The 20,573-nt window shown below is 41.5% G+C and overlaps 1 protein-coding gene across 2 annotated transcripts in view; it reads right to left on the bottom strand.

Annotated features, from left to right (window-relative positions):
- Positions 1–20,573, bottom strand: part of LOC144668216 (NT-3 growth factor receptor-like) — a 658,117-nt gene that overhangs the window by 145,946 nt on the left and 491,598 nt on the right. The gene's annotated exons all lie outside the window — the stretch shown is intronic.

The raw sequence follows: 20,573 nt of genomic DNA on the forward strand, positions 1-20,573 counted from the left end.
ATAGAGCCTGGGTGAGTAGCTGCAGTGCATCTTTTAGATGGTACACACTTGCTGCCACTGTGCATCAGTGGTGGCGGGAATGAATATTTAAGTTGTTGGAGGGGTGCCAATCAAGCCGGCTGCTTCTGGTAACCCCAGAATGTTGACAGTGGGTGATTCAGTAATGGTAATGCCATTCACCGTCAAGGAGAGCTGGTTAGATTCTCTCTTCTTCGAGAATGGTCATTGCCTGGCACTTTTGCGGTGTGAATGTTACTTGTCACTTATCAAACTGAGTTTATGATCCCAAGCTAAAGTTTTAATAAAATACAGAATGTAAAACCATACTCTGTGATATACTATAGCCTATAATACACCATAGTATATTGTATGCTTTAGCTTAATGTAATTTCCAGTAATATACTGTAGATTATAATATGACATAATCTGTTAGATAACTTAGTATAGTCTGTTATATTACAGAATAATAATTATGTTCAAATATATATATTCTGCAATACATAGCATAGTTTACAATAATCTTATATATAATACAATTTAGTCTGTAATGGTATTTATTCTGTAAATTTAGCATAGTCTGATATATTGTAGTCAGGATTATAAATATAATAATGTGTAGTAGAGTCTCTTATGCTACCCGTTTATTGAGTGCAGTGCATTCATATGGGGTGTGTTGCTATAAATTTCTCCTCTGTAAGGCAGGACATGATGTAGGTGCTGGCGAATGATTCCATTTAAACACCTGATGAGTGTCCTGTGATTCTGTTGGTTGTTTTTCTCATGTCAGAGCTGGGCAGAACACCACTGCCACCCTCATCCTGAGGTATTTGTGTTTATTTCATTTCACAGAAGGGGACAAAATAAATTTGAATGGAGCATTTTTTTGTTGCCCAGCTGTTAAATAACACAGAGGGAGCACAAGTTAAACAAATCCCTTCACTGAATGTCACTCTCTGCACGAGGATAGGTTCAGTGCATAGTACCTTCAGAAATTAGAGAGATATCATGGCACAACCAAAAACAGCATCCTTCCTTTTCACAGTTGATCAACCTTATAGCGGATTAAAAAAAGATTCAGATCACTAAGGCCAATGACTGAAAAATCACTTATCTCAGAGGCTACTGCTGACACTAAGTGACTTGATGAATATTAAATAAATAAACCAGCTCCCAGGAATGAGGCTTACCATCACCAGTGAACTGGGATGCAGCCACATTTATCAGAGCTGTAATATACCTACCAAACCTCCGGGGAAGAATTTTCCGGTAGGCGAGCGGGGGTGGGGCCTGCTCGCTGATGCGTAAAACGACACGCGGTTTAGGTTTTCAGTTCAGCCCGCCGAACTGTCAAAGGCCTATTAAGGCCTGTTAAAAACTATTTAAAACAGTTAAGTGAGCTGCCCATCCAACCTTAAGGTTGGTGGCAGGCGAAGAGCCCAGGCGGCCTTCGCATTTTTCACGAGACCTCATCCATGGGCGGGATGAGGTTTCATGAAGTATTTTAAAATTCAATAAAAATGATTTAAAAAATTTATCGACATGTCCCAGCTCATGTGACACTGTCACATGAGGGGACATGTTTTTAAAAGTTGTTTTTTTCCCCCTTTATTTAAATTTTAAAACCTTAAACTGATCTCCCTGAGGCCCCGACTCAGGGAATCCTGACAGGGAGCGCTCAGCGCTTCTGGGCGAGCGTCACGCTGGGTGGGCCTTAATTGGCCCGCCCACGTAACATGGCAGCGCGGACCCGATCGGGGGCGCTGATCGCTGCCGTCCGTCCCCGCACAACCTCCCCCCGAAGAGGGGAAAATTCTTCCCCCGAGATATCTGCACTGCTCTAATTCTGGCCTCTTGAACATATCCAATTTCAATCGCTCCACAATTAGTGGAATTGTGTCTCCAGTTGCCTAGACCCTGAACTCTGGAATATCTTTCCTATACCTCTCTATCTCATTTTCCCCCTTTAAGATGCTTCTTAAAGCCTTGCTCTTTGGCCTATTTTGGTCACCTGACCTAATATTTCCAATGTGGCTTGGTGTCATGTTTTGTTTTGTAGTGATTCTGTGAAGCACCTTGGGACATTTCATTCTGTTAAATATTGTTGTGGCTGTTTGTTTGAAAGTCAATACTACGCAGTGCTGGAGATAGACTCTTTTCAGGTACCAGCACTGGAAGGATTCAGCGCTCATTGTTTTACAGCAGAGGATTCAGACTGATTCAGATCGGTCATCAGAGCTCAGCGATCATTAGGTGGTGCCGGTTCCATTGATAGATTAATAGGTTGGGTGGGACCTGTGTTTTTTTCTATCTTTCAGATGCTGACTGATCTGTTGTAGATTTCCCGCATTTTTATTTTGTTTTACTGTACTGTGATTTGTTTTTTGAAATCTTCGCACCAGTTTTCTCTCTCCTTATCCAGAAAGTGCTGATTCTTGCTGAGATGCTGCTCCACAGGTATGTGTCTAGACGGTGAATATTGGCAGTAGGCTGAAACAGGATGACCATCAGAACTGAGCCTGACCCTGTTCTCATTCAGATGCACATAACCAGGAGCGCTGAGGCTATCACCTAGATTTGGATTGGCTTACTCAGCACAGACATGAGATCACAACTGGGATCTCCCTATAATGTTTGGGCCATTTCTTCAAAAAAAAAATCAACTTGCTGAGCCATTGTGGAGGCTATTGGGATGACTGTGCTTTCTTCCATATTTTAGTTTGTTACCTTATCCTTTATTATACTATTTATAACTCTTAGATTATACATCAAATGAAGAATTGCCCACTCATGCCATGCTCTCCAAATACCAATTCCACCATTGAAACCATTAAAAAAATAATCAAGGGATTCCACATCACTTTGTAGACCCGCCACTCCCTCTCTCACCTCCCTAAGTACATAAACAGCACATAGCTTTTGATTGTAGTGCTCAGTTGTTCTATGTTTAATTAAGTGAGTCTGTATACAATTGATGCTCGCTGTGCTTGATTAGTTAAGCCTGGGTGTACACTCAGAAAAAAAGTAAACAAACTGTATGGAGAGCTGGAAGCCAGAGCTGAAGCATGGAGTAGACATTTTAAAGCATTATATAAAGCACTGTAAATAAAGTTCCTGCGTACCTAGAAACTAGTGTCATCTCTGCATAGATCTGAGATATAAAATATACAACACCGATCAGATGCTTCAAAGAGAGGATGACTTATCAAAAAGTGATCGGACCCTTTAGTGAGACCATAAGGTTGGGAAGAGCAATTAGGCCCTTTAAGTATAACTCAAACCCAACAGAGTGCTCAGTCCCTAGACAGAGAGCACAAGATTCTAAAGAGTGCTCTGACCCTCCCAATAGTGAATAAGCCCTTCAGGAGGAACACAAGACTGTCCAATAATCGGATTCCTGGCAGAGACTGCTCTGAACCTGGAGAGAGCCTAGGAGCCTCCAGAGATTCAAAACAGTAGTTTTTCTAATGGGATTGGTGAGGCGTACAGGCTATCTAAAAAACTGAACTAAAAGCAAAAATACTGGAAATACTCAGCAGGGGATGCAGCATCTGTGGAGAGAAATAGAGTTAACGTTTCAAGTCAATGACCCTTCACCAGAATAGGGACGTCATCTAAAACACTAAGTATTCTTTGCATCCAGCTTTAGCAAACTTTACTTTTGGGCCTGTGAAGGAATGCAGCTATAAATACAGAGCCATAAGAGAATCCAGCTATAAATATGGAGTTATAAGATTAAAATAATTATTCTTCTATGTAGTAGGGATTAAACATTAAAAATAGGGTTTATCTGCTAGACAAAGGTTTAAAGCTTTATAAACATGTCTGGACATAATTTTATGCTCAAGGACAACAACATCCTGTAGCATTGGATATAACATATCCTCCAACACAAAGCAGCCTTGAAAAAACAGGAACAGGCCTCTACTTCACCTCAGCAAGGCATTGATAAATTGTAATTTACCATAATCTATCGAAAGATAACTTAAGGATGACCCTAAATAACTTGTCAACTGAATCCTGAAAACTGAGCGGAGTGACCACTATCTACACCCCTCAGTATCCTGTTCATTTGAAGGATAGTGATGAAAACAAAGGATGTTGTCCAGCACAAGTGCTCAACATGTTTCCTGCTGGTTCAACTTTTCTTATGGTATAAATATTGGAACCACACAGTAGGATTTTTAGATTCATTGGATTCACTCCAGTGTCCCTCTGGAAGGGAAAGCCATAGCTCCAGTAGTGCTGTGATGATAGTTCTCCCCTTAATTGGGATGGAGGTATGTCGCTAGACCCGGTTGCTTTCTACTTGGGAGTTTAAGGTAAATACTACTTTAAACATTGATGGATAACTTAAGTATCTTTCGGTAACATTAATAAGTCTTGGATTCTCTAATTTAAAAAAATTATGCTTTATTTTCCTAAAACTATCAATGTTGCAATTACCATCTAAAGTGAATTTAATGTTTGGTTCCTTCATAAACTTTTACATAATTGAGAAAATATATTGCCTCGTATATTCTTTTGTATCCAAACTCAAAAACCCAAATCCATACACTCTTCAGTGGAGGGGTCTATTGTTCAGGAGAGATGCCCAGACTCTTAAAATATCTAGGTAGTTATAATCTAGCTAAAGCTCATTAAAAAGGCTACCTGGAGGATGGCAATATTCTCTGGTGGTTCCTTTCCTTAAGGAAGAGTTGGATCAGTTCGTCAAACCCAGTTAAGTGTCTGTGAGGCCGGTCTTTCTCAACCTTAAGTGAGAGTGATCGTCTAAGATCATCTAAGAGCCTGATCCAGAATAGTCCCAAAAAGGGGCTAGGATTATAATGCACTTCAGGTTAATGACTATTGTACAAGATCCAAATGTCGAGATCTGTGTCCTAACACCCCCATGGACCCACTAAAAAGCAGCTAGATACTACGGGCAGAATCTTCAGTTTGGCGAGCGGGGTTGGGCTCCGCCTGTCGACATGTAAAATGACGGGCCTGATGCCTCTCGATGTCACCGCAGGTCATTCAGATCTTGAGTTTGGTGGGCGTACACTGGAGTTGGCTGCCACCCACTGAACTGTCAAAGGCCTATTAAGGCCATTTAAATTCCAATTCAAATAATTAACATAGCTGCCTGTCCAACCTTAAGGTTGGCGGCGGGGGGCAGGCGAAGAGCCCAGGCGGCCTTCGCATTTATCATGAAACCTCATCCACGGGCGGGATGAGGTTTTATGAGGGTTTTTAAGCTTTAATAAAATTTTTCAAAAAAATTCATAGACACGTCCCAGCTCATGTGACACTGTCACATGAGGGGACATGTCTTAAAATTTTTTTTCTTCCTTTATTTAAATTTTACATATCAAACTGATCTCCCTGAGGCAGCTCTGTGCCTCACAGAGATTTCTCTGCTCTTTTGTGTGCGTGCGTGCGTAAAAGAGCGCAGGCCCCGATTCGGCCTACTCCCCCCCGCTCGCACAGGGAGCACTCAGCGCTTCCGGGTGTGCGTCACGCCGGGCGGGCCTTAATTGACCCCGCCCACGTACAATGGCGGCGCACAGCCGATCGCGGGTGGTGATTGGCTGCGAGCCCGCCTGTGCCCGCACCCGCCCCCATCCCCGCCCCCCGACGGGGAGAAAATTCTCCCCTACAAATACCACTGTCATATTACAAGATCTTAGCTACAAAACGCATGAGTGAAATTTCCCATTTAAAAACAATTTGAAAATTAATTTTCAATCATTTTTTACACATTTGGATAATACTGGAAGTCCCGTAACAAGGAGGTTACAACATTAACTCCTTTTACTTCACTGGAGGGAGAAAGCTTACTGATTACATATGTCTGCAGTTCTTGTGAATTATGAAGCTTTCACACTGATGAAATTAGCACAGCAGCCACTGCTATGGTGGTGCTATCCCACACATTCTGATTATCTGAGACAGTGGAATTTAATAAGAAGTAGAGATTAAGATATTTTTGAGGAGTTCACCAATGAATTTCATAAAATCATGTTAAAAGCCGCATTGGAGATAATGGGAGCTGATGTTTGTTTAATATTTATGAAATATAATCTTCTGAAACAGAAATGATGATATAATTCAGCTTATTATTAAAACACTTCAAATTCAGGAGAAAAATTCTGAGCTTTGTAATGTCGTCCTATCCTCCTGCAATGATTGCCTGACTTCTCTTTTGTTTCTATGACATCCATCTCTTTCTCATTGCTCTAACTCAACCCAGACTGATACTCGGGTCAATTATGTTCAGTCCACTCCAGTTAATTATGGTACAACGATCAAACTCACTTTTTCCATAAACCATGAGCAAGCTAGCCTGTCACGCCAGTACTCAATTTATGAATCTTCTAAGGATTCTGTCTCCAACTGAACACGGGGATTTCTTGTGTGGAATCGTCCACTTATAATCATGACCACGGGCTGTCGAAGAGAAGACACAGTGGACACAGAAGAATAGGATGGGATGGGATGTTTGGTGAGGGTTGGGGATGCAGCAATCTCAGATATTGTAAGGTGAAGGGGTTGGCATATGAAAGGAAATTACTACACTTTCAGACATTTGAAGATGGTGATGATGATACCTCTGGAATAGGAGAGACTCTGCTTTCAGATATGGACACACAATCAATAAGATGGCATGTGCAGAGTTAGGGGGAGTGGGGGGAGGGTGAACTCACTGCACTTTGTATACTGATCTAACACTTTTCATTGGAAATTAATTTTTATCAATAGTCAAATGAATTGTGCTGTTATCAAAGGTCTGCTTTTAATGAAACTGGTAAAGCCTAACCACCACTGCCTGCTTATAATTGATTCCGTAATTGAGGCTGATACTATCTGTAACACTTTATCTACATAGAAACCGTTTGTATATGAATATTAATAAAAATTCAGGTCAGAATTTTAGATAAGCCTGACTTGGGGAATAGTCAAAATAAAAATTTAAAATCTGAATAATTTACTTATTCTGTTTCCCATCGTTATTAATAACTGCCAAAGCAAATTTAATGAGGGAGGTGTTAAGATGCAATTATCTGAGGCACACATAGTAGCCTGTTTGAATATAATTGTGTCAGCCATAGGGAATGAAAATTATGACATAATTAACTTAGCAACACAATCTGATATAGAGAGTTACTACAACACTGTGTTGCACTTTAATTGCCTCTACTTTCTTTGAAGTTGTTAAGTCTTGCTGTGCTCTATCTCATGGATATTGGCTGCCCTGCAGCTTCTCACCAAAGCAGCCATTCCTCCTGTATGAGTGGAGGTAGTGACTGTCGGCAGAATGTTGGATCACAGAAGATATTACAGATGAGCTTGATCACATCCTCACCAATCTCCTACACACCTTCTGCCAGGGGGCACTGGGCGGCAGTCAGAAGACAGAGTTTTGGCTGCACTTCCCTCCCTAGCCTAAGGACACTGCGACCAATTGTACTTCCTCTACTGCTGTCCTGAATGAAACAGGCAAAGTCAGCAAAGAGCACACTTGCAGTTCTACATGACTTACATCTGTACCTGAATGTCATCCAATGTGCATTGACCACAGTAGCTTACACACTAAATGGCACATTCAAGGATTCAAGGGACTCAGTAGCTTGTGCAACTTGGGATCATTGCCAAACATCAGATAAGAGTGTTCAGGGAGTAAGAACTAAGACTAAGCATGTGCTGGTGATGTTACTGTAAGTAAACAAACAGATTTATGGTCCCACAAATGTATCTATGATCTGATTTTTCACATAAGAATTTTGTTACTAAAGGATGACAAAATGCCATTCCACATGAGGACTGGCAAACACTCAGCATGGTTTTGCACTAATATATTACCACCATTAAACTTCACACGTACAGCAATTTTACCTCAATAAGCAAGTGCCTTGAGTTATGTATCATAAATCATTCATAACACAGGTAGGCAGACATGAATGGTATGTTTAATACACGGTTCCTGTAACTTATTTATTAACATGCACGTCTTGACTACGAGTTATGTATTATATATCATCTGCATTCTCAAGCATTAAAAATTCATATGATTTATAATGCATAAGTTCAGTCATTTATCAATGATAAATGTGAATTTTTAGATTCTCACTGATTTCTATATTTAAGGAAAGAGGTTAGGCAATAGGGGTTTAACTGTGGACTTTGATACTGAACATGATCCTGACCCTACCTGATGACTACATGCATATGCTAAGGGTAGCAGCCTGGTTGATTTTTCTGCATTCTAGCCTGAGGCACTGAAACCAGTTATTGAACCCAGCAAAGATCAATAAAACCAACAGAGACCAGAAATTTTATCACAGGTTTATAATAATTATATTTACAGCATTTTCCTTTGATATCGCACAATGATATATTGCAATTTCACTTACACGCTTGAAGGATATTGGGTTGTGATTAGAGTTACCGACTCTGCTTGGATGTGTTCTTGGAGGTCTCATCATATCACCACTTGCCTCCATTCACCCCCTTCCCCAAATTCTTGCCATTGGTCGCCTGAAATGTCCATCCTTATGATGCCCCATCCCCACATTCCCTCCATTGGTCACTACAAGTCCATTTTTGTGGAGCCCACCTTCCCAACAAATTGGCACCTCGTTACCCGATTGGATGATTCCAGACTTGGTCAAACAGCCCTTTACTCAACTCCGATATTATTATAGGTAATAAACAGAAAATTGAATAAAATGATAATTTTTTTGGTTTAATGTCTCCATGATTTTTCTCTCAGCTTTGTGTTCTGCAGTGTCCTGGAGATTAAAGAGTTCCTGGAGACTCTAGACCAATCCTGGAAGGTTGGCAACCCTAGTTGTGATGCAGGATCTCAGAAAATGGTAGGAAGGGTGCCTGATGCGTTAACAGATTGTTTGGGGTGGAGAATTGTGGAACTTACTATAAAATTTAATTTAATGTTTTTGTCTTTCACCCTTCTCCCCTGGAGGCTGTTATCAAAAACTAGATTAAAAGAATTCACTTGGCCATTATTTTAAATAAAGACTTAACGAAAGCCCAAAAATGCAATATTCTGATTATTGCTGGCTCAAGTGTTACTGGGAAACCTCAACAGATAATTGAGTGATGAGTTTGGTGTGCATGTAACACTGAATACTGATTATTGTGTTAGATGGGAAGATGCATTGGCTTTTTATCTAATTATGTTTAGTTTTAGAATTCAACTTGGCAAATGTAATTGAAATGGCTTTTGGTAAAATAATGCAGTGGAAATACCGTGAGATCCTACATTATACACCAATGTCTGGTGAGATCAAATATCACATTCCCATAATATCATGTGGGATCGAACATTAGCACCCGATATCCCATAAACGGGAACATCACTTCCCAATATCCTGTGGACACACACATCACACTCTGATGTCCCCATGAAGTTCCATAACACAGGCTGATTTCCTGCAAGATTCTGCATTACGACCTAAAGATAGTTTAAAAACATTACCAAAATGAGTCCATGTTAAAATAAATCAATGGGCTCACCTGTTTAAAAGTTTCCATTGGATAGCACTCACAGCAAACAACCTCTATTTAAACAATACACTACAGCAGTCTGCAGTAGAAAGAGTCTCTACGAACTACAGCAAACAGAACTTAAAACTGAAACTACAGCAAGGCCCCCTGATAAACACAGGGTGGGTTTTTTCCCCCCCAGAAAATGCAGTCAGTGGAAGTTAGTTACATACAAATGATGTGCATCAAATCAATTCCAGTCACTGAGAGCAGTGTGGCCTCTAGGTGGTGATTGACATCTGAATTACCCAATCATCTCCATTCTAGTCAGAGATATTGGTGTCACTTATGTGTAACACTATTTTGACTTTGATCAGCCAATCCAAAGCCATTGAAGTTAATTGTAACATCCTGGCTGAAATTAGATAAGCCAGCCATGGTTATGGATAGAGCAGAGACCTGGGGCCACCCTAGTGTGTGGGGTTCAGCCCCTCACTGGATCGAATGCCCTGGTCACCATGGAGCAAGGTAGTATGTGAATAAAGGCTGTGATTTTAAATGGGTCGTATCCTCTGGGATTTTAGCTTGCAAATTGAAACACCCGATCGCGTGACATTGAGATATTGCCAAGATTGCTGTTCACATGGCAGGGGCTTGGATGATATCCAATGGGAACTTTTAAACGGGTGAGCCCATCGATTTATTTTAACATAGACTCACTTTGGTAACATTTATATACTACCTTCCGGGTCATAATGTAGAATCTTGGAGAGTATCAGCCTGTGTTATGGAACTTCATGGGGACATCAGAGTGTGATGTGTGTGTCCACAGGATATTGGGAAGTGATGTTCCTGTTTATGGGATATCGGGTGCTAATGTTCGATCCCACATGATATTATGGGAATGTGATATTTGATCTCACCAGACATTGGTGTATAATGTAGGATCTCACAGTATTTCCACTACATTATTTTACCAAAAGCCATTTCAATTACATTTGCCAAGTTGAATTCTAAAACTGAACATAATTAGATAAAAAGCCAATGCATCTTCCGATCTAACACAATAATCAGTATTCAGTGTTACATGCACACCAAACTCATCACTCAATTATCTATTGAGGTTATCCAGTAACAGTTGAGTAATCAGAATATTGCATTTTTGGGTTTTCGTTAAGTCTTTATATAAAATAATAGCCAAGTGAATTCTTTTAATCTAGTTTTTGACAACAGGTTTTGTCACCCAAAATCAAAGACACCAGTTAACGTAAAAGTTCAGAATGCGAGAATTCCCTGGGCTGAGCTTCTGGTGAATTCTTCTGCAATTAGCTTTGACAGGAACGGCAATTATTCTGATATTTAATAATTGGGTCATGTCAGCAAGTGTAAATGTGCCACCTTATCTTAGGGATCGTAGGGATTTGATGTCACTGCAATCATTTCTTATAATAAATTGATCCCCACATTCTGGTCTCTGGATCTCTTTGTGCTCGTTTCTTAGCACAAAGCTTGAAACTTGTGCATCAACTGAAAATGTTTTGCACTGCAGAAGTACAGCATTAGCATATTAAATCCTTAAAATCAAAATGGAGAAGGTGCTTTCACTTGTGGGAGAGTGCAAAACCAGGGGTCATATATATTTAACACAGTCACAAATAAATCTAATAAGAAATTCAGGAGAAGCTTCTTATCCAGATGAGGAGTCGCTGAGGTGAATAACATAGACATATTTAAAGGGGAAGTGATATGAGTCCATGAGAGAGAAAGGATTCGAAGGATATTTTGATAGAACTGGATGAAATAGGATGGGGAGGAGTCTTGTGTGGAACATAAACACTGCATGGACCATTTGGGCCACATACACTCTACAGAACAGAAACAGGCTAAGTAATTCTTTGCAAAATCTTGTTTCCCAGATTTAGTGGGAAAAGTTTCCCACAGTTTCCCAGTGACAGAGAAAGTGAACAATGGGAGAGGCAGGGAACAGGGAAAGGATAGGGGGAGGCGGAATAGAGGCCAGGATTTTCCAGCTCCGACACCGGTGGGCATTTTCGCGAGAGAGCCGTCCGACCCACGACGATGCCCACCGGTGTCAGGACTGGAAAATCCCGCCTCGAGAGTGGGTGAGTGAGGTGTATGGAGAGGGGGGATAATAAGGGGAAGAAAAGAAGGAGAGGGCAAGGGAGAGAGAGGACATGACTGACTGAGAAGGTGCATGGGATGGAATGGGAAAGACAAAGGTGGGAAAGCAAGGAGGTAAGATTCATGGTCAGAGCATAATGCTCATCCTGGGAACAAAGCTTCAACCACAGGAGATCCATTTATATCTAAATACAAATGTGTCCACCATACTTCAGATATTATGCTTTGATACATAAGCAGAACAATTCAAAATAATAAAGCCAGGCAATCGTGGGAAAAAAACATTATCCTCTGATTGAGCTCAGGACATGCTTACATCCAGCAATTAGATCACATCTATAAACGGAGATCAAGGGGTTGTAGTGGTATTGTCACTGGTAATCCAGACACCCAGGATAATACTCTTAGGCCATGGATTCAGATCCCACTACAGCACCTGGTGGAATTTGAATTCAATTAATAGATCTGAAATATAAAGCTAGTCCCAACTATCATCAATTGTTGTATAAACCCATCTGGTTCACTATCCCCTAAGAGAAGGAAATCTGCCGTCCTTACCCGGTCTGACCTCCATGTGACTCCAGACCCATAGTAACATGGTTGACCCTTAACTGCCCTCTGAAATGGCCTAGGAAGCCACTTAGTTCAAGGGCAATTCAGGATGGGTAACAAATGCTCCCTTGTCAGTGACCCCCATGTCCCACAAAAGAATAAAGAAAAGAAAACATGTTTGCTACATAGCTCAGGAAATTTCTCAGAGAAGCTTCCACATGGTTGGAGTTACTTTGGTGAAGTGAGGCAGAAACTCTTTTGGCAAAGTCCTGCTGCTGGAGCAGAAGCAGGAAGTTTCCAGTCCCGCAATTCCAGCTCAGGAGAAAGTTGGCCCTGAAATTCGGACCAACAGCGACATAACTGACACCGTGGAAACTGAAGACCATTGTGTGTGATACTTCTAACCTAAGGCAACAGGTTCGCTGACCCAACATTAGCAGCACCATAGTGGATCAGCTAGTAATAGATGCAAAACCGCGTGTTCTTTTTGTGGTTATTTTCCTCAGCTTCACACATCAAGCCCCTGTGGGAAGATGCTTTGTGAGGTACTGACCACCCAGTTTCAGATAGTGTTCCTGTTTGTTAAACGCAAAGTGACTGATTTAAATACACTCAAATGGAAAACATACCATATTGTCCCTTTCTGCTCACATATACAAGGGGCCACCAACACAATACCAAACATGATTTACTAAAAATAGCTTATTTTCTTCATTACGATTCTTTTATAACATAAAAGAAATGGCATGATCACATGTGTCTGCTTTGAGGGCAGTCTCACTTCTGAATGCAGAGCTGTGCGGAGCCCTGAATTACAATAGGGGCACTTACAGCACTGATCTTCCCATTTCCGTGTTGAACACTCAGGAACCAAAGGACTTGAGTGAGTGAGTGTGTGTGTGTGCCTAACCGCTCTAAAGGTTATCTGGGCAAGGCCAGAGAGATTGGAGCTGGGGAGTTCATCAATCTTCCAACCTACCTCAGTTTGTTACTGTGGTGCACACAAAGCTCATTATTATTCGATCACATTTACAATTCACTCTGAACTCTCCGTCCATCCTTGCCAGCAGCATGACTGGTTTCATATAGATGGCACCCGATAAGAGTGGCGCTCTGATTCAGCATCAAAAAACAATGTGGCAGCCACGACTCATTCAAATGTAGGAACATCAGATATAGGAGCAGGAGTAGGCCATTCAGTCTTTAAAGTCCACTCAGCCATTCAATACCATCATGACTGATCTTTTATTTCAACTCCACCACCCCATACTATTCCCATATCACTGAATTTCCTTAGTATCCAAATATCTATCAATCTCCGTCTTGAATATACTCAACAATAGGCCCACCACCTCCACTCACTCCCTGATGGTTATCTCTACCACTATATTGCCTGTATTCTTTCTTTTGTTTTTTTAATCTTTCATGGGATGTGGGCGTTGCTGCCTAGTCCAGCATTTATTGCCCATCCCTAATTGCCCTTGAGAAGGTGGTGGTGAGCTGCCTTCTTGAATCACTGCAATCCATGTGTTGTATCTACACTTACAGTGCTGTTAGCGAGGGAGTTTCAGGATTTTGATCCAGTGACAGTGAAGGAACGGCGATATATTTCCCAGTGAGTGGCTTGGAGGGGAACTTGCAGGTGGTGGTGTTCCCATGTGCCTGCTGCTCTTATCCTTCTAATTGGTAGTGGTTGTGGGTTTGGAAGGTGCTGTCTAAGGAGCCTTGGTGAACTCCTTCAGTGCAACTTGTAGATGGTACACACTGTTGCCACTGTACATTGGTAGTGGAGGGACTGAATGTTTGTAGATGGGGTGCCAATTAAGCGGGCTGCATTGTTCTGGATGGTGTCAAGCTTCTTGAGTGTTGTTGGAGCTGCAATCATCCAGACATTCCATCACATTCCTGACTTGTGCCTTGTAGATGGTGGACAGGCTTTGGGGAATCAGGAGGTGAGTTACTCACCACAGGGTTCCTAGCCTCTGACCTGCTCTTGTAGCCACAGTATTTATATAACTAGCCCAGTTCAGTTTCTGGTCAATGTTGATGTTGATTGTGGAAGATTCAGCGATAGTAATGCCAGTGAATGTCAAGAGGCGTTGGTCAGATTCTCTCATGTTTGAGATGGTCATTGCCTGGCACGTGTGTGACGTGGATGTCACTTGCCACTTGTCAGCCCAAGCCTGGATATTGTCCAGGTCTTGCTGCATTTGGACATGGACTGCTTCAGTATCGGAGGAGTCGCGAATGGTGCTGAACATTGTGCTATAATCAGTGAACATCCCCACTTCTGACCTTATGATGGAAGGAAGGTCATTGATGAAGCAGCTGCAGATGGTTGGGTCGAGGACACGACCCTGAGGAACTTGTCTACTGTGTAGTAATTTCTGTTCATTGCAGTACTCCTGCTGTTCTTCCAAACCACTAGAGTAGCTGTGCTGCTTCTGCTGTCCAATGCAGTACTGTCATTTCTGTCACTGCTGTCCTTGTCGTGTTGAGTCTGTCCATTGCTATTTTTTCCCATTGTAGCTCTTTCTAAGTAGAAGAATGGCTACCATGTCCTTTCTGCTGTCAGCAGTGCCCCAAACTACAATTTCAGCTCCAATATTATGGAGGGCTCTAGGGTTATTGTAAGCTTTGCACTGGCTCCAAGCCAACAATAACACTTTAATAAATTGATCCATAACAATCTAATAAATTTTTTTGCTGAATGACCAGTAATCACAGCTTAAAATCAACACCTAGAAAATTAAAATTCACTTTGGGATATATTTCACCTGACACTGAAGTACTAACTGCAATTTATCATTTGAAGGATCGTTTGATAGGGTTCCTCCTAATAAATCTTCCAGTCTGGGGTTAAATTCTAAAGTTCCACTTAAATATCATTTTTTTTCCCATACCAAATCATTGTCTGAATCTTGATGACTGGGGAACACATGGCCAATCCTTTGATTCATCTTAACAATGAGCCACTGTACTTACTGTTTGATCAGTCAAGGATGAAGGACAAAGCAAGGTCTGAATGTGTTCCAAACAGCTTTGATAATTTTCAGGCTTTTATTTGCTTTGCACCTACAATATAAGTGCTCAATCTCAGTGTGCATAGACCACAGAGACTTCACAATGTCTGGAAGATGAAATCTTTACATTGCTGCATTAACAATTGAGGTGACTTGTGAAACTAGACTGCATTCTATGGCTGATGCATCCATTTGAACCATTTTCTGAAGCATTCTAACTACCAAGAAACATCTGCCAGATCTTGGGCAGATCCTGTGCTAACCATCCCAGCTATTGGGGACAGCAATTCAGCTCACTCTTCTGTCCAGTTGCTTATAAAGCAAGGTGTTACAATAGCCCTTTTTTAAAAAACCCATCACTCATATGCCCTTGACCTTGTTATGTTAATATACATTTGCAGAGCACTACTGACACCTACTGGTACACCCACAGGAGTTTAGGAGCCTTTCTGCCAAGTCTCTCAAGATATGATGACGGTCAGAGTCATTTGGAGGGTCTCACATTATCAACGATGCAAAGTTGTAAGAGTCAGATGTTGGATCTTGTTACAATCGCAATGCTCAAAACTCCAAAACAATCAAGACTACAAAAAGCATTAAAACAAAGGCAGGATCTTTTAGATTCTCATCAGCCCATTTTGGTGGATTTCCTCCCTGTTGTTAGTCGGGGAGAGACTGTCACTGTGATTACATCAATCTTCAGACTGCCAACTAACTCCAAATGCCAACATGTCTTTTCCCGCTAAAGATGCTGAATGGCCTGTTCTGTATTCCAGCAGTTTTAGTTCTTACTTCATAGGCCCTATCTGGGGCAGTCAACATTAATTTGTAAATTGTAGGTCAGGTTCGGTTAAGTTAATTGATTGTTTTAATTGTGGAAATCACAGAACATATAAATAAAGGGAATTCAACAGATGGTTTTCTTAAGGTACCTGGTAAGAGACTTGCCATGGAACTTAAAAAACACGATAATAAAGGGACCGTAGCCACATGGATAGCGAGATGTAAAGCAACAGCAAACAATGAGTTGGGGTAAATGGATGTTCTATGGATTGTGGTTCCAGGGCTCATGCTGGGATCTCTTTTGTTTCCTGTTCCTAAAAATACTTTAGACGTAGGCACAAATAATTTGGAAGTTTGCTGACATCAAATTATGAAGAACAATGCAGGAGGCTGCAGGTGAACATAGACAGGTGTTCAACATTGTGAAGCGTTTTGATTGGCTGTGTTTGCTGCTAATACTGTGCATTCGCAGTTGTATGTGCGACCACCATCTCAGTAGGAGGCAATGTGCTGCAGGGCGCATGTGCGATCATCACTTGCCCTTGAATGGCAAATATTACAGTGCCAGGCAGAATCAAGTTAACACCTTTTCTGAAAGGGAAGCAGTCTCTTTATAATATTTGAAATTGCTGCCTCCCTGCAATTTCTGAACCTCCCACTCTGGAACCTCTTCCCCTTAACCCGGGTCTGTCACCAGGAACAAGCCCCTCAAGCTGCAAACGAGGTTCAATTCTCAGAAACTGCAGCGAGGCCCTGCCCCTACTGCCTGCCCACAGGCGGGCTGGGAAACTGGGGGAATGGCTTCAGGATCCAAATAAGATCCATCCAGCACTGTGTCTCCTGCAAACAACATATTGGAGAAAGCCATTCCCACGTGGAATATTTGAGCAGAAACAGAAGTAGAAGGAGAACCTATACTTTTTAAAGGGATTGGGAAAGTGCCTGAAAAAAAAACAAATCGGGAAAGTGCTGGGAAATGTGACGAGGTGGGTGGGTTTTTCAGAATGATAGGACAGTCACAGTGGACTGAATGGCCTCCATCAATGCTGCAAACGTCTCTGATTCTAGGTTAGTAGAATAGCTTGTGAATTTCAATGCAGTGAAAAGTGAAGTAATAAATTCTGGAAAGACTGTGAAAGGGAATATGCAATAAATATTAAGACTTAAAACAATGAAGGAACAAAGATATAGAGTGAAAAATCAGATCTTCAGAGGTGAAAGTGAAAGTAGAAATGAGACAAACGAGATTTTAGATTTTGTACAGCATAACATTGAATAGAAAAGAGGGCAAGGTATTGGTTAAACTGAAGTTGGAATACTGCACAGGCTCTAGGCAACACATTATAATCGGTATTTTGGAGCAATGCATATGGTACAGCAAAAATTGACTAGAATGATAGCAAGAATGAGGAGGTACAGATATCCATAAAGTTTCAAGAATTGGAACTTCTTTCACTCAAACCGAAAAGGTGAAGAGGAAGTCGAAATGAGATTTTCAAAATTATAAATAGTTTTGCTTGAGTAAATAGTGAAATGCTGTTTCCACTGGTTGGTGAATGTGGAAGAAAGGGGCAGAGGCTGAGGATAATCACTTGAAGAATACTGAAACACAGTGGGTTACTAGCGTATGGAATATTTTAGCACAGGTGGGTATTAGGAGAAAGTCAATAACAGTATTTAAAAGTGAACTGGTTAAGCATTTGAAAAAGAACCTGGAATTTATGGGGAACGGGTAAAAAAATTGGATAGGTGTAGACAGTTCAAGGTGAAGAGTTAGTACAGGCATGAGCACAATGGGCCGAATGGTCTCCTTCTGTAATTTCTATCATTCTATCAATGGAGGATAGTGAGTTACCCATAGATTCTCCTTCTACTACTGTTTCTGCTCAGATATTCCATGCGGGAATAGTTTTCTCCAATAACCAGGATCCAATGACATCATTTGCAGAGACACATTCAAAATTGTGAATAATGCCGAGTTCCCAGTGTAAGTATTTAGGGAGAACGGCCAGTGATTTGGGTTCATGTTTACACTTGCACATGATGACAGAAATGATCATGAAGGTCGGGGTTTTGCGAATTCTTTCTTCATGTTTACTGAACTTCACATGTGTGCAGAACAGATGCTACACTGCTGTGAGAGTGCAATCCTGGTGCTGTGCATCACTCCCTATAACGTCACGGATCACAGAATCACAGAGTCACAGAATCACAGTGCAGAAGAGGCCCTTCGGCCCATCGAGTCTGCACCGACACGTGAGAAACACCTGACCTACCTACCTAATCTCATTTACCAGCACTTGGCCCATAGCCTTGAATGTTATGACGTGCCAAGTGCTCATCCAGGTACTTTTTAAAGGATGTGAGGCAACCCGCCTCCACCACCCCCCCAGGCAGTGCATTCTAGACCATCACCACCCTCTGGGTGAAAAAGGTTTTCCTCACATTCCCCCTAAACCTCCTGCCCCTCATCTTGAACTTATGCCCCCTTGTGACTGACCCTTCAACTAAGGGGAACAGCTGCTCCCTATCCACCCTGTCCATGCCCCTCATAATATTGTACACCTCGATCAGGTCGCCCCTCAGTCTTCTCTGCTCCAACGAAAACAACCCAAGTCTATCCAACCTCTCTTCATAACTTAAATATTTCATCCCAGGCAACATCCTGGTGAATCTCCTCTGCACCCCCTCCAGTGCAATCACATCCTTCCTATAATGTGGCGACCAGAACTGCACACAGTACTCCAGCTGTGGCCTCAACAAGGTTCTATACAACTCCAACATGATCTCCCTACTTTTGTAATCTATGCCTCGCTTGATAAAGGCAAGTGTCCCATATGCCTTTTTCACCACCCCACTAACATGCCCCTCCGCCTTCAGAGATCTATGGACACACATGCCAAGGTCCCTTTGTTCCTCAGAACTTCCTAGTGTCATGCCGTTCATTGAATACTTCCTTGCCAAATTACTCCTTCCAAAGTGTATCACCTCACACTTTTCAGGGTTAAATTCCATCTGCCACTTATCTGCCCATTTGACTAGCCCATCTATATCTTCCTGTAGCCTAAGACACTCAACCTCACTGTTAACCACCCGGCCAATCTTTGTGTCATCCGCAAACTTATTAATCCACCCCCAACATAGTCACCTATGTCGTTTATATAAATTACAAATAATAGGGGACCGAGCACAGATCTCTGTGGTACGCCACTGGACACTGGCTTCCAGTCACTAAAGCATCCTTCTGTCATCACCCTCTGCCTCCTACAACTAAGCCAATTTTGAATCCTCCTTATCAAATTACCCTGTATCCCATGTGCCTTTGCCTTCTTTATAAGTCTCCCATGTGGGGCCTTGTCAAAGGCTTTGCTGAAATCCATATAAACTACATCAACTGCACTACCCTCATCTACCTGATTACCTCCTCAAAAAATTCAATCAAATTTGTTAAGCGTGACCTCCCTCTGACAAAGCCATGCTGACTATCCCTGATCAAAACCTTGCCTCTCCAATATTCACTGCCTGAATGTGAAAGTTGGAGCAACACTCAAGATCTGTCGGTTTCTCCTGAAACGTGCTAAGGAGCTGAATATTGCCTTTATTGGAGTGAGGTTTCATGTGGAAAGTGGCTGGACAGATGTTTATGTGTTTGGTCAGGTTATTGCAGACGCTTGTTTTTGATACAGGGAGGGAAAAGTATTCAACACATACTCACTTGAGGTTGATGGTACCCTTGGCTCAGAAAATATTAATTTGAAGAGATTATGACTTTTAGAAATTCTGGATGGAAAAGTATTTGCCCATCAATTCCGAGGGTTTGTGTTATTGCTAAGGCTGGGCAGGTATACATGGCATCTAGCTATACACTGTAGGGTTTGGTCTTTAAAGGCAAAGTAGCTCTCCTAGTTATGGGGTAATGTTGGAAAAGATAGGGCCTTTATCACTAAGTAAATGATGGAGGCTATAGCAGTGTAATTGGGATTGTTGCTTCCTTCTAATCACCAACAAGACCATCTCCATCTCCCGGAAGCAAATAGGTGAAGACTTTGCAGTCATTGTGCATGATGGATATGTGTTTATAACTCTCACTGCTGTGTGGACATTTCCTAACTGTGTGCGTAGTCTATTCTTTTAAATATGCTTACTGCAAAAATATGTAATTCTAGAAATTTCATTTGAATAATGTGAATGGCTAACTAAATTACACCTTGGTTTATGATTCCTGGGGCTGGACCCCTCTCTGTTTAATGCTGAATCATAATACACATCGAAATGCTGGAAAAGTATCAAAAAAACTTTAAAATTCAAATTTTCTGGGGAAGAAACATTCCCACAGACTCCTTAACATATACATTTTACACAAACAGAGTTAACTTTGTACTTCAAAAAAAATCCATCAGTTCAAAAACTGCACTTTGTGTATTTCAGTTTTCTTCCATAATGCACAGTAATTGATGGAATATTTGATATGGGTGCAGCTTACACAAGTTCACGTCTCACTTCACTGTCACTATCTATTGTATAAGACTGGCGGGTTTCAATTTGCACAGGAAAAAAACTGAATTGCAGGATGTTATCTGAAACCAC

The sequence above is a fragment of the Cetorhinus maximus genome, chromosome 26 (genome assembly GCF_964194155.1).
Source record: "Cetorhinus maximus chromosome 26, sCetMax3.hap1.1, whole genome shotgun sequence".
NCBI classification, from domain to species: Eukaryota; Metazoa; Chordata; class Chondrichthyes; order Lamniformes; family Cetorhinidae; genus Cetorhinus; species Cetorhinus maximus.